Raw genomic sequence first — 15,385 nt, forward strand, 5'->3', positions numbered from 1 at the left:
TTTCTTGCTGAACAATAATCATGCTTCTCAATCTCTTCTTTGCCCTCTTATGTTTTACCCTTGTTCTTAGATACTCTTTGGTCCTGAAATTCATTCACTTTTTAGTTGTTGGTTTGTTTGTTTTTTTTAATTTTGGACTAAAAAAAATTGCTGAATATGATCAGATAGCTTCAGTTCACTTTAGTACTCCAGTTAGCCTTTTTTTCGGGTTTTTTTTTTGTTTGTTTTGTTTTTGCAAAGCAATAAGAGTAAGCTACTTGCTCAGAGTCACTCAACTAGGAAGGGTCAAGTCTCTTGTGTCCACATTTGAACTCAGGTCCTTCTGACTCTAGGGCCAGTACTCTGCCTACTGTGCCACATAGCTGCCTCTTCCAATTAGCCATACAGAGAGGAGGAAAAAAGGAAAGAGAAGAGAGGGAGAAGAATATTATTTTCTTTTCTTTCACTGAAAGCAAAGCATACAAGTCTCACAGTACTGATGTTAATCTTTTCCCCTTTGACTTGAGCCTTCTGCTTTAGTACTCCAACATTGTTTCAAGAGGCCTGAAAATGAGAAACCCAAGCAAAAGGAGATGAGAACTAAATACATTGTTTCCCCCTCCTCTGTATCCATAAAGAACACATTTCTAGGGCACTTAAACACAGTTCAGGATCTCACATTAACGTGACACACAAATAAACCCTGGGCATATCAAGCTAAGAAATGAAAACCCATGCAATTCAGGTAAATTCTCTGAAACTGATACCTGACAGGAACAAAATGGCTCAGGGGACATTAATGTATATCAAAGTAAGACTTCTAAAAGTTGTCCATGATGCACAGAGAGAAAAAAAATCTACTAATAAAAATATCTGATAAATAATGATGATAGCCTCCATATTTCTTTGTTTAATTCTCAGTTTTCTTGTAAGACCTTCTTGAAGTTTGGTTGTAATGGATCATTACGTCCATAATGTGTTCAATGTTGGAGTGAATTTTGAACAGTTTTGAGGCTGCATACTGTTTTCTTCCAGATAATTTACTGGATTAAAATTAGCAGTGTGAAAAGCTGTAGAGAAATCTAAATGCCTGCCAAATCAAAGAAATAATCACATTTTTATGAATATTTAATATCATAGTCATGGCAAATAAGGCAAGTAATTAGTACTTACCATAAATTTGCAAAGTATTATTTTATGTAAATGTTACATTCTACTAGTTTGATATGAATTATTCATTGTATTACCAGACACTGACACAAACCAGTAAACATTTAAATCTATGTGTTATTAGTTTACTTACCTTCAATGATTTTGTGCAGAATATTTTTTTCTTTCCAAGAGATTATGGTTTCTCCATAGAAACATCATGGTCTCCCTTCAGAAAGGGGCAGAAAGGAAGGGGGAAATAATTATTGAAAGTTACCTCTTCAGTATTACTGCAGCAAAGAATCTTAAGATGTAAATGTGAAATAGGAAGATTCCTTCATGTGTACAGATGAAGAGCCTTTCAGCTATGCTCCTGCCTCCAAAGCATACCCTGTGAATTCTTGTTATTAATGAGGCATTGTAGAGGTTGTTTATAAAAAAAATAGTGGATGTTAAAAGCAAGAAATTGTAATTAACAAGTATATTTCCATGATTCTCCCCCAATCAATGGCACAGCATTGAGGTCAGAGATAGTCTATTTCTAACAGAAGCAAAATTTAGTTAATGAGTTGTAGCAATATAAAATCTACCATAAGAATATGACTATCTCTGGTATCCTTTAATAGGTTTTTACCAACCAATAATTCTTTCCTTCCAAGTAATGTTCCCTATTCCATGGCTTCAAGTGAAGAGACTGTATGGCATAGTAGCAAAGGCTTAAAATACAAAGTCATAGGACCTGGTTCTACTTACTACTTATAAGACTTTGGGAAAATCAATTAATCTCTTTGTGACTTATTTTCCTCATCTACAAAATGATTGAATTCAACTAGATGACCTCTAAAATTGTCTAGCTCTAGGTCTGTGATTCTACTGAGAGAGAGCTTACTACCTCCCAAGGCAATCTATTTCACCCATGGATACTTTTAAATTTTAGGGAAATTTTTCTCTATATCAAGATTTAGAGAACCCCTAGGAAGTTGGTATAACTCTAGGACTGAGCAAATTATTGTATATGCTGTAGGGCAAGAACAGATATACTCTAGAGCAAAACTTCTAAAACTTTTTCCACTCACAACTCCTTTTCACCCAGGACATTTTTAATTGACTCCAAGTATATAGTTATATAAAATAGGTATACAAATCCAACATTAACTGATAATAAATCAGAATTTCATAACTCCCATATTCAATTATAAGACCTTATCTGGGGTCATATCCTATAATTTAAGAAACTGGGCTCTAGGGTTTTTTCTTTATTGACTTAACTTCTCAGAGCAGAATGCTATTTATTCCCTTGTCAATAGAAGAAAAGAAAGAGAAGGAAAAAAAGGCATTTTTCACCCAGATTTTCATGTGCTTGTATTCACTCTTTGGTCAATTAGTTCAAAACTTCTTTCCCTTTCCTTCAAGAATTCATAAAATTCAATTATTGCAATCAATCTTAGAAAGCAACATTTCTCTAAATTGGGGAAGATGCCCCTTATTTCATATATTCTGGAACATCAGAAAGATCTGCTTCACTCAGTTCTTCCCAATCACCTCCTCAAGGTCCCAGTTTTATCATCCCACAGGGTTTTTCCCCCTTATTTTATTTCTTTATATTTTTTAATGAGGAAGTAGTATTGGGGGAATGAAATTGAAACCTAGATGGCCCCATGGGCCATAAAATCAATGAAAACACATGTATCAGGAAATGAAGGGGCCCCAGAAAAAGAAGTTAATGGGAATAACGAAGCAAAGACATAAATTCTGTTCTTGGGCCATGGCACAAATTGCAGATAGACCAGCTAATGGCAATGAAGCAGCTCTTGAATAAAAAAAAGAAATTCTGAGACCAGGTCTCTAGTGCCTGAAATGGTGCTAGTAGACAGATAATACTGCGTTATCAAACCAAGCAAGTTGCAAAGTGAGAATAAGGAAATGCCAAACGCTGTAAAAATATAAATTCACATCTTTTCTTTCATTTCTATTCTAGAATTATATCAAACCTGGAGGTAGAGAGAAAGAAATAAATTCTCCAGAAACCCCTCAGTGTTTTTTTTTCCTTTACATAATCCAGACATAGAATAGTAATATAAATCTAAAAGATTATGTCCCAAGAGAAGATGAGAACACTCTGAAGAGGGTAGAAGAATCATTTCATTTGTTTATGTATTTGGGTGCTCTTTTTGTGCTCACATTTTATGTTGGGTAAAATAAAGCCCAATTTGTATTTAGTGTATTGTTAGGCAAAGTACTTAGAACATCTTTAATCTTTTGTGAAAAACTAGATAAAAAGTAAATGTTGATGCTTTCAGGAAGACTACTGAATGAGGACAAAAAAAAAAAGCCAAATTCTAATGCTATCCATGGAAAAACAAGGGGAGGATCAAGAATTCCAAAGAGAGAAATGAGAAGGCCTCTAAGATTGAACTTGGTCCATGTTAACATGGAGCTTCCATTCTGAGCCACAAATCAAATTAATTAAATCTCAGAATAAGCTGAGGCTGGTTAGGAATGCTAAAATTACAAAAATGCTTTTGGTGGATATTTGAAAACAAGAGGAATATCAATGAAGGAATAGATAGAATTGCCTCTTAGGGACTGTTGGACAGTGATCAGGAATAACAGTAAGTAGACAACATTATTCCATCTTTTCCTAATTTTTTTTCTCCTCTATGGGAAAAAATGTTCTTTGGACTAAAAAAGACATAGAAAATTAATTTGTTTAACAGGGAATTGAAGCCCAGAAGAAGTGAGGAGAAAATAGGAATTTAAGTGCCCAAAAGGAATTCATATTACTAGAACTTAGAGTATGTGACTATTGAGCACCTGTGAATTCAGGAAGAGTCATCTTCCTGATTATCAGACCAGTATTGTATTCATTTCACCACCTAACTATCCAATGAGGATGATAAGGATTTCAAATCTAGAGCTGAAAGGGATTGAGAGACCCACTTATCCAATCTCTCTGAAAGATCATGAAGGTGAAACACAGGGTCAACAAAATTTTTCCTCAGTTCTCAAAAGCTTTTGACCCTTTAAGGAAGAATTAAATGCCAGGTATGGAATAGTTAAATTCAAAGGGCAGGATAAGCAAAAAGTCTAAAAAAAGAAAAAATCCTTATGAATTAACACGTTAAGCGCACTGTCCATTCACTCAGTTTCCCTCCTAAATCAGTCTCTATGTTCAAGCAGAGACACAAACCCTATCAACTTGTGCCTGAGACACACACAAGTATTCTGCTCATGCTAGAGATAATTGGCTGGCACCTCCCACTCTAAAACTCTTCCTTAACCCATTGAAACAAAAACCAGACACAGATTCTGCCCAGTCAAAAGAGAAGGAAGAATCTGACTACCTTTAATCTAGGGAGGAACAAAAAGAAATAAACAAAAGAATAAATAAGAATATCACCCATCTTTCAAAGAATAATTCAGAATAGATATGAAGAGAGGAAAATTAATGAAGAGAATAAAATAAAAAAAAAATCTTTCTTAGAAAAGAGTACAAAAAAAGCTAACAAACAAGTAGGAGAAGAAAGATTTTAAACTAACTAGTAACTGAAAGGGAAGGAAAGTAGAGAAAAAGAAGGTAAGTATTAAATATCTTAATACAAGACAGAAAAGAAATCACTAACTTTTTTCCTTTTTTAATTTAATATTTTGCTTTTCCCAGCTATATATAAAACAATTTTTTAATATTTTTAAAAACTGAGTTCCAGATCCTTTCTTCATATTTCCCCTACTTCACCCTATTAAGAAAGCACATATAAAGTCATGCAAAACATTTTCATAAAAGTCATGCTGTGAAATAAAATATAGATCCCTCTTCCACCCCCAAAAAAAACCCTCAAAAAATAAAGTACAAAATAAAAGTATGCTTCAATCTGTATTTAAACACAATTCCTAGATCTGTATAGCATTTTTTATCATAAATCCTTCAAAGTTGTTTTGGATCATTGTATTGCTGAGACTAGCAAAGGTTTTCACAATTGATCATCTTACAATATTGTTGTTATTTTGTACTTGATACATTTCACTTTGCATAAGCTCATGGAAGTCTTTTTAGGTTTTTCTGAAACTATCCTGCTCATCATTTCTTATAACATAATAATATTCTATCATAATAACATACCATAATTTCTTTAGCCATTCCCTACTTGACAAACAATCCCTTAATTGCCAATATAAATCAATAATTTAAGAGATCCTCCAAAATCAGCAAAACAGTTGACAAATAGAAAAAGAAACAGAGGGAGAGTGTTAGTGAGATTAGAGCTGCATCAAACTAATTTAATCAAAACCAATTATAGGGACAAAATTTAAAAGGGAAATGAGAAATGAATGAATCCTAAAAATTGTTTTTATACAATTTTTACAATTTTCTTTTATATAATTTCAGAGAAAATGTAATACTGGCATTAAATATTATCTAAATATAAATGGATTAAGTAACACATCTAAATCACAATGGCCTACACTGATAGAATCAAAATGAGAGTCTAAGGGGAAATTTTGCTATACATTAGTAAACTTTTTAAAAAGCAAGAGTTTCAATCATGTTATCAGCCAAAGTAAAAATAAAAATTTCACAGAATAAACAGAGAGACAAACAAGAAGTTACATTATATTTACAACTATTGATAACAAAATAATATCATTATTATATTTCTATGCTCCAAATGGCATAGTAGACAAATTTATGAAGAAAAAATTAACTGAATTATAAAAAGTCTTAGATAGTAACATAATAGTAGGAGACTTTAATGTCCTTCTCTCAGAATTGAACAAATCTAACACAAAGATAATCAAAAAGGAATGTAGAAAATTGAACAACAGTTGGAGAATTTAGATTTAAATGGTTTATGTCATCTAAAATATGGATAATAACACCTACCTGAGAATTATTGCAAGATACAAAGGAGACAATGTATGTAATGCAGTTGATTAACTAAATCATTTAATTAATGCCTCCTTGGATCATAGCATTATGAAAAGCTAGAAGAGACATCAGCAGCCATGTAATATGACCTAGACAAAATAAATCTCAGTCTAACATATTCAAAAATGGTAAACCACCCTCTTCTTGGAAACCTTCCCCTTCTTTAAACAGCTTTTTGTATTTCAGACAATTCTATTCAGTAGGGATTTTTTCTTTTAACATAAATGTTCCTGTTTTTTTTTTCCTAGAAGCCCAAACAGAACAAATCTAATCTCTTCTCTCTGTCATTTCTTAAAATGCCCGAAGAAAATTATCATGTCCCCTAAGTCTTCAAACCCAGTTCGTTCCATTGATCCTAATATTGACTTAAGGTTCTAATAACAAGATCATATATTCTAACTAGAAGAGACCTAAGAGATGATCTCAATCAATTATTTTATTTTATCTGAGGCACAGATAGGTTAAATGACTTTCCTAAGGTCAAACAAGAAGCAAGAGACAATGCCAAGGTACAAACCCAGGCTCCCAATTTCAAATCCAGTAATTATTATTTCTTTTTCTTGTGAAGTCAATAGTGAAATGAAAATATGTACAAGAGAGATAACAGAAATGAAAGATATTTGCAGCATTTCATTAAGATAAAGTTGATCCTCTGTGGGGCCATATAGATTAGAATTGTCATAAATACATACAGATTTGTTTTTTATACCACAAATCTATAGCTGCAGTGCTAAATCCACTAACTTGATTCTTGTTTGGTTGGGTTTTTTATGTTTTTTAATAGAAATCCTCAGCCACGTGTCCATATTTCTAGCAGTGATTTAAATTACTGAGCAAGAGCAAGCTGGAACTCTAAGTGAATCATACAATTGTCACTTTCAAGACAGACTAAGGTAGTAATGAGGTCCCAATGAGCTCTGTCTACACATGTTACGCTCAAATTTGGCTTGCTCCCTAGCCCAAATCAAGATGTATAACCAGGAGTTAGCTGAAATGAATGAATGAATGAAAGGATTTATTAAGACTTGTTATGTGCTAAGCAGTGAGAAAACAAATGCAAAGTAATAACAGTACTGTCAGTCCCTGCCCTAAGAAGTTTACATTTTAATGGAGAGAAAATAGCAGAAGGTAGATAGTAAGGGGTGTTTTGATCTGGGAAGTGCTAGTGATGGTGAGTGGAAACATTGGACAACCAATTAATGTTTTCTCTCAAAAAAAGTAGTCTTTGTTACTGCTTCCAGAGCAAGACAGGAAAGTGGGGCTGAGTAGGTGCGATATGCATAGTAGATAGACAGTCATTGTGATGGGTCTGGGAACACTTAGATATAGTGAACTCTTATCAATCAAGGAAAATGATCATTTTAATGGGCCTAGAAATGAGGAACTCATCAATCAGGAGTTGGAATGTCTGATCAAAGGCAAAGTATAGAATGTAGCAGCATGTCACAAAAATGATCAGAGTAGCAATATTGGGAGAGAAATGGCCACTGTCAGTTTCAAAAGAATGGTCATGGTGGTATCTGTGATAGTCCCAATCCAAATCGAGTAAACTTTTCTCCTATTTGTATGATTTTCCAAGGTAGAGCTGTGTTAAGTTCTGTTGTCTCCAGAAACTGCCGATAGCTCTCTGGGAGGAGATTTGCTGTCTCAACTGCCACCAACTCTGACCTAGAGTAGACTTTTCCTCCTCCAGAGTGCTGCCCTCTTTTATCCTCCCAGAGAATGGGCATGGGATAATGCAAGGGCTTGTGGGAAGATTACTTCTACCAATGAACTTGCTCCTTTTAAACATTAAGCTCCTCCCCAGAAGTTCAAAGAGGTAAAACTCCCTTTAAAGGCCAGAACTAGAGAATTGTTAAGTACCAACTTAGCACTTAGTAAGAACCTAATGTGTCATTATCTCATTTGCACTTAGTAAGAACCTAACAGAGCTGGTCAACAAGTTTCATGGTGCCCACATTCATCAGAATCGGTATCCTCAAAATTTAATTTTTGTTTCTAACAAAGAAAGGATACTATCAAATTTGGAATGTAATCTTAAAATTTTAATTTCTAAGCTTAGAATAAAATTTGAGATTCTTGAAACTTGTCTTCCATTGACTCTGGAAAATGTGACTTTGGAACTATTGCAGATTTTGTTGATTTTTCATCCCTAACAAGTCTAAAGACAGAGTAAGTGAAGACTATATTACTGGTACAATATGGAGTTTGCCATGTAGATTTTGTAATACCTGCACTACATTTATTTTACCAAACTAAAGAATGTAATTCTTCTTTTCTTGGAATTTTTAAGAAAAATAGCATAAAAAATCTCTGAATTTTCAGTCTACTATTTAAAACAATACACATGCACATTGCTTTGGTGAACACACAGAAACATAGATACATATACACCCCTCCAAGCAGGGAAAAATGTGTCTGACAACTGCAGTGAAAAGGAACTGGAAAGCATGAGAGAGTGGAGCCATGTGCCCTGTTGGACTCTCCTTGGCTAGAAGGATCTGGTCTGTGCTTGCAAACCACATGCTGTAAATGAGGAAGTCCACCGTGGAGTTGACAGGTAAGATGCAGTAAGTGCCTATCAGAAGTTGACTCACAAAAACAAGCCTTTGACAACACACTGTGACACTCAGTGGGAAACATAAAATTTGCCAGCTGGCCCAACAACAAGGAGAACTACATCCAGGAGGCTCAGCTTCCTCTCTCTCTCCCATGAAAAGGGGGCAGCCCCTTTTGATTTTAGGTTGACAAGCAGAAGGGAGTAGAAAAGGAGACAAAAAGTGCTTATGATCAAAAGACTAGGATGAGGAAAGAATCAAATGAATGAAAAAGTCATCCAGTTGCTCATCCTTCTCATACCCTCATCAGAATGATCTGAATGTGGTAGGCAAGAGTGCAGGACCTGTGGACTACTGAAAGAAGGGTCTAGGTCTGTGGGCAATAAAATGTGGTTTGTAAAATGCTTGCCTTTCATTTATTTTAAGCAAAGATTTCCTTCCACTTAGCAGACTCATCCCGAAAAGCAATCTCCACCTGGTGTTCTTCAAAGCAGATGGAAGGGTAAATTATTTAAATACACGATCTTCCATTAGCTGTTTTGCTTAAGTGCTTCAAAAAAAAAAAAAGAAAAGAAAAAGAAAAAGTGCTTTCCAGGATTACAGAAAGCAATTTCACTAAGATAGATAAACATATTTTTAAGACACAACTCCCCAATGCGAGCAAGTATTTTTTTGTGTTTTAAAAATATAGTTGGCATTAACATCTAAGTAATTATGACTTATGAAAAAGAGTGTTTATACTGTAAAAGTAAAATTGGGGCTTTTCCCACATGACATTGTTTCATAAGACTCTACACATAATTTTTAAGAAAGCCTATATAACATGATCCATTTTGAATTCTTTCCTCCCCACCCCTTCACAAACTTTACAGAGATATTCAAGAGTTACCACAGATATTTTTAAATATTATTTGAAGGGAAATATTTTTGGCTTGAATATTTTAAAGGGAAATAAAATCAATATTCAGATTCAATAATCAGGGTAGATGGATGAGTACACAATATTAAAAAGATTTCATTCATTTATGGGCTTCCAAAAAAAACTACTTATTTTTTAAAATCACAAGGAAAAAGTTTCCCTGGAAAGTCTCAAGAAATTCTAGAATATTTGGGAGAGAGGGAATTTAGACAATGTTTAGAGTTTTAGAGATGATGTAGCCCAATATCTATTACATTCCTGTTATGTAGTCATTTTCAATTGTGTCTGCCTCTTCATGACCCCTTTTGGGGTTTTCTTGGCAAGGATACTGAAAGTGCTTTGCCATTTTTCTATCCAGTTCCAGCTGAGATAAACTGGGTTAAGTTATTTGCCCAGGATCACACAGCTAGTAAGTGTCTGAGGCTAGATTAGAATTCAGATCTTCCTGACTCCAGATCTATTCTATCCACTATGCCACTTAGCTGTCCCAGTTAGTGAGATCCAGTCAGTTTAAGTAAAAGATTCAAGGTAATATAGCTAGTTAGTGGCAGTGGGTCTAGATCTTAGGTCTCTTTACTTTCCACACTGTCTTCTATTTCAATTTGGTTAATGAAACAAAGGCAAAGATTACAAACACTATAATATATGCTTTGTGAAACTCAATCTCTCTCAAGAATGGTATTTTGTTGACTACAGAAGAGAAATAAGCTATAATGAAGAGATTACCAAATTATAGCCAAATGACCAAAATTAGTCTACCATCAATTTTTGCATTGTCACTGTGTTCTTTCACAAAATGCCTATGTAGCCCTAGCTAGCAGGTTTTATCAAACTGGAAAAGCTTAGAATACATAGATAGAATGTGTATCTGTTCAAGGGCCAGCCTGGCTAAATCCAGAACTCAGAAACTCATCACTGGTTTAACTACTCAAAAGACAATTTTTTAAACCACAATATACAATTGGAAGGAGTATTCAAACTCACAAAATCCTAAATCTCTCAATTATAAAGTACATTGACAGAGCACTGTGCTAGGTGCTAACAAAGATATTCAGTTTAGGGAAGACAGGCTTCTTTCCATTATGGAATTGTCTTTTTCTTCCATTCTTCATTCTATCAAACTCTGCCTTCCATTCTATACCTATATTTTTATTGAGCTTGAGTTTAATTTTTTGAATTTTAAATTTCTTAAAAACAGGAGAAAGACATTTACTTTTGTTTATTTCACAGTGTCCTATAATGTTTTGCCTATAATAATTATCTGTTGAATTAAATTATTTTGTATTTTATATCCTATTCTTTCTTTTTTCATCACTTCATGACACCTTGGAAGGGAAAGAAATTCCTAGTTTTCTAATATTCTGTTTTACAATTACTTCTGATTAAAAAATTAACAATATCCAAATTCCCTCAACAAAATCTTTGCCCAAATAGCTGTTAATCTTGGCTAATCTTAAAGAGCCATATTATTTTTGCAATGAAAATAAAAATTTTGTTCAATTGTTTTTCATTTGTATCTCTTTATGACGTCTTTTGGAGTTTTCTTGGCAAAGATTCTGGAGTGGTTTGCCTTTGTTCTCCTCCAGCTCATTTTATAGATGAGGAAACCAAGGCAAACAAGGTTAAGTGACTTGTCCAGGGTCACACAATTAGTATCTTACAGCACCTTTGAATTCAGGAAGTCATTTTTCTGATTCCCAGACCAGTATTGTATTCATTTCACCACCTAGATACCCAATGAGGATTATAAGGATTTCAAATCTAGAGCTGAAAGGGATTGAGAGACACACTTATCCAATATCTTATATTATATACAAGGAGCCTTGTAGTCTCATGGATGTTATGCTAAGGTCACATAGAAAGAAAACCTCAGAATGAGACTGATTCCATTGTCTTTACAACCAGTGTTCAGACCTAAACATCTTCTTACATTAGACCTAAATATCTTCTTACATTTTCATTACTATTAATTATATTGATGAAGACATGGCAAATATCTTACCATAGGGAGTGTAAGTAGCCTATATAATTTGATCCCAGTGATAATGTGTATAGGAAAAGCGGCATTGAGAATGTTATTGGAGATGAGTATACCTAGAAATGAAGATGAGTCAGGCATTTAATAAAAAGGAATTATACAATCAGTGGTTATTTGAGTAGTACTCATAAAGTATTTAATTTTTCAAAATACATGCAAAGATAATTTTCAATATTTACTTTCCAGAGCCTTGCATTCCAAATTTTTCTCCCTCTCTTTCTCTCCCTCTCTCTCCCTCTCTCTCCCTTCCCCAAGACAGCAAGCAATCCAATATAGGTTAAACATGTTGTTTTTTTTTCAAAATATATGTAAAGATAGTTTTCAACTTTCATCTTGCATGTGGGCAATTTGTGGGCAATGTGGGCAATTTTTTTGTCTTTTCATTTATTTATTTATTTATTTATTTACTTATTTATTTATGTTTAATAATAACAGCTTTTTACTTTACAAAATATATACAAATATAGTTTCCAACTTTCATCTTTCCAAAACCTTGTTTCCAAAACCTCCTCTCTCCCTTCCCTAAGACAACAAGCAATACAATATAAGTTAAACATGTGCAATTTTTTGTCTTTTTGTTTATTTATGTTTAATAATAATAGCTTTTTTATTTTTCAGAATACATGCAAAGATAGTTTTAAATATTTACCTTTCCAAAACCTTATGTTCCAGATTTTTTCCCCTCTCTCACTTTCCCAAGACAGCAAGCAATACAATAAAAGTTAACCTTGTGCAATTCTTCTAAACATATTTCTACATTTATCATTCTGCACAAGAAAAATCAGATCAAAGGAGGAAAAAATGAGAAAGAAAAAACAAGCAAGCAAACAACAACAAAAAAAGTGAAAATACTATGTTATGATCTATATTCAGTTCCCATAATTCTCTCTCTAAATGCAGATGTCTTTTCATCTCAAGACTATTAGAATTTTCCTGAAATACCTCATTGGTGAAAAAAATCTAAGTGTATAACAGCTGATCATCACATAATCTTCTTGCTGCTGAGTACCAGGTTCTCTTAGTTCTTCTCACTTCATTTAGCATGAGTTCATGAAAGACTCTCCAGGACTTTCTGAAATCAGCCTGCTCTTCATTTCTTATAGAACAATAATATTTCATTACATTCATGTACCATCACTTATTCAGCCATTCCCCAATTGATGGGCATTCACTCAGTTTCCAGTTCCCTACCACCATAAAAAGGGATGTCACAGACACCCTTAAACAAAACATGTGCAATTCTTTAAACATATTTCCATATTCATCAAGCTTTGCAAGAAAAATCATATCAAAAGGGGAAAAACCAAACATCCTTACAATATTAAAAGAACCAAATGAAGATATCAATATATTGGGTAGATCCTCTGAAGATTTTGTAGCCCCATAGGGACAAGAATGGTATGAGAATATGAAGTACAATGGGGTCGTGTCCTGCTTTTGTGGATGGAATGGTCAAACCCACAAGTTCCATTTATAAAGTAAAATCTTAAAAATATTTGGCAGATTTGGGGAATTCTCCCTCAACCTACTATCAAAAAATTATCTTCCTTACCTCTTGATATAAAGTCCCCAAATTTTTCCATTTGTTCACAAGCATTTATTATGCACTTCCTTTGCACAGAAAATTGCATTTACTGCTAGGTGGACAATAATCCCTGTCCTCAAGAAATTTATAGTCTAATTGGGGAACTAAAACATAATGTTTTTAAAAGTTTAATAACAAAATCTTCAAATGGTAATAGCTAATATTTACATGATGCTAACTCTAAGTCTAAGACAATAAGAAAGATAGAAGATACAGAGCCGTTGCTTAGAAAAACTTCAGATCCAATCTCATGTTTTCTGATGGCACAACCTTGACCAAGTAAGCAGCTTAATTTCTTAAGGTTCCAGGGAAGCTCTCTAAAATTCTAAATTTCAAAGCAAGGTGTTTCCTCACTGGGAGGTCCCTATATCAAGCCAGGTACTAAACAATTCAAATAAAAGGAAGAAAAATAAATAATGGACAAGAGAATAAAATGAGGATTGAGAGGTACACTAATCCAACTTCCTGGTTTAAAAATGAGGAAACTGAGACCTAGAGAATTTAAGTGACTTGCATTGAGTCTAGAGTCAGGAAGACCTGAGTTCAAATATGGCCTTAGATACTTTATCTTTGTTTGCCTCATTTTGCCAGATTGTGAAAAAGGAATATTAACAGCACTTGCCTAATAGAGCTGTTGTGAGGATCAAATGAGATATTACTCCCAAAATAATTAGGACAGGGCCTGGCACATAGTAGGAACCACATAAATGCTTATTCTCTTTCTCTTCCCCATAGTAGGATCAGATCCAAAATTTGGACTAACTTCAATTGTCGCCAAAATAGTTAACTAATTTGAAAAAATCCTTTATGCAAAATTTAGTCATTAAAGATTCATTTCTTTTTGCAAACAAACTGCTTTGTTAAAAAGCAAATATTCAAAGAGATTTAACATTAAATGGATCATTTACAGCCTAGTGAAAATTCCTTTTATCATAAGATTTTTTTTCTAACAACTACCTAAAGGAAAGAAATATTAGGGAATATAGAAGGAAAAAGGAGGAAATAATCTGGAGAGAAAGCACTTCCCAGAGTTGGAGTAGGGAGAAGAAATCTAGAAACCTGGAAAAAAAAACTGAGGACTTTAGATAACAGATCTATTTAGTAGCTGAAGCTTTGCAAATCATCAGAGAAAGAAAGATAGAAGGTGGTTAAAGGCAAACCTCTACTTTACAGTTTTGCCTTATTTGGCAAGAATTTCCAAGTAGAAAATTCTTATATACATTGACTTTAGATGAGGAAAAAAAAAAATATATATATATATACATACATATATATATATGTATGTATATATATATATATAAAAGCCTACATTATTCAAGTAGAAATTAAGATGAAGTCTCCATCCCCCCTCAAAAAAAAAAAAAAAAAAAAAAAAAAAAAAAACAAAAAAAACAAATCCTGAGCTCTTCTCAAATTATCCAATAATAATATTCTATAGTAATGCTTCCTATGTGCCAGGCACTGTACTAAGTATTTTGCAATTATTATCTTATTTGATTCTCACAAAAAAACCATTGAGATGGATGTTATTATTATCCCCATTTTATGGTTAGGGAAACAGGCAAACAGAGGTTGTGACTTGTCCAGGGTCATATAGCTAGTAAATTTCAGAAGTTTTCCTGGCTCCTAGTTTCCTCTCCCAATTTTACATTTTTTTCTCTATTTTTTCTATGACTGTCCCCATGCATAGAATTCTCTCCCTCCTCATTTCTGTCTCCTGGTTTCTCTATTTTCTTTTAAATCTCAAATTCCCACCTTGTAGAAGAAGGCTTTCCAGTCCTCCAAAATCTTAGTCCTTCTCACAAAGAAATGCTGTGTACACTGTTAAGGATCGTGCTTAAGTGAAGGGGCAGGTCAATTCTCTGAGAGCCTCCACTGTGGATCCTAACACTTGAAGGAGTTGCAAAGTAGCCTTTGCAGATGTTGCTTTGAAAGTTATCTCTTCCTGAGATAAGGGATTACTTTGTTTTGGATTTGGGTATGAGGTTTTGTGTTTGCTTACCTTTTCTTTTCCTTTTTTCTTTTTTCTTTTTTTTTTAAATTTCTAAGGCTTAGTAAAATGACTGAAACATAGTAAGCACTTAATAAATGCTTATTGATTGATTAGTTAGTGATGAAACTAACCATGAGTAATGAGGCTAACCATGGTAATCCTTGTTCCATGATTACCAATCCCTGCCTTTCACACTAATTAATCTTATAATAGATTTTATATTTTTATTTATATACA

At 33.6% G+C, this 15,385-nt stretch overlaps 1 long non-coding RNA gene across 1 annotated transcript in view; it reads right to left on the reverse strand.

Moving 5' to 3' along the window:
- Positions 1–475: 475 nt before the first annotated feature.
- The window catches only part of LOC141553952 (uncharacterized), a 37,657-nt gene continuing 22,747 nt past the window's right edge, over positions 476–15,385 (reverse strand). Inside the window, exons 2-3 of the long non-coding RNA XR_012485738.1 lie at positions 1,283–1,357; positions 476–543 (exon numbers count right to left, since the gene is read on the reverse strand). This is a non-coding gene — a long non-coding RNA (uncharacterized LOC141553952). The remainder of the gene's footprint in view (positions 544–1,282; positions 1,358–15,385) is intronic.

This window comes from Sminthopsis crassicaudata, chromosome 1 (genome assembly GCF_048593235.1).
Source record: "Sminthopsis crassicaudata isolate SCR6 chromosome 1, ASM4859323v1, whole genome shotgun sequence".
Taxonomy (NCBI): Eukaryota; Metazoa; Chordata; class Mammalia; order Dasyuromorphia; family Dasyuridae; genus Sminthopsis; species Sminthopsis crassicaudata.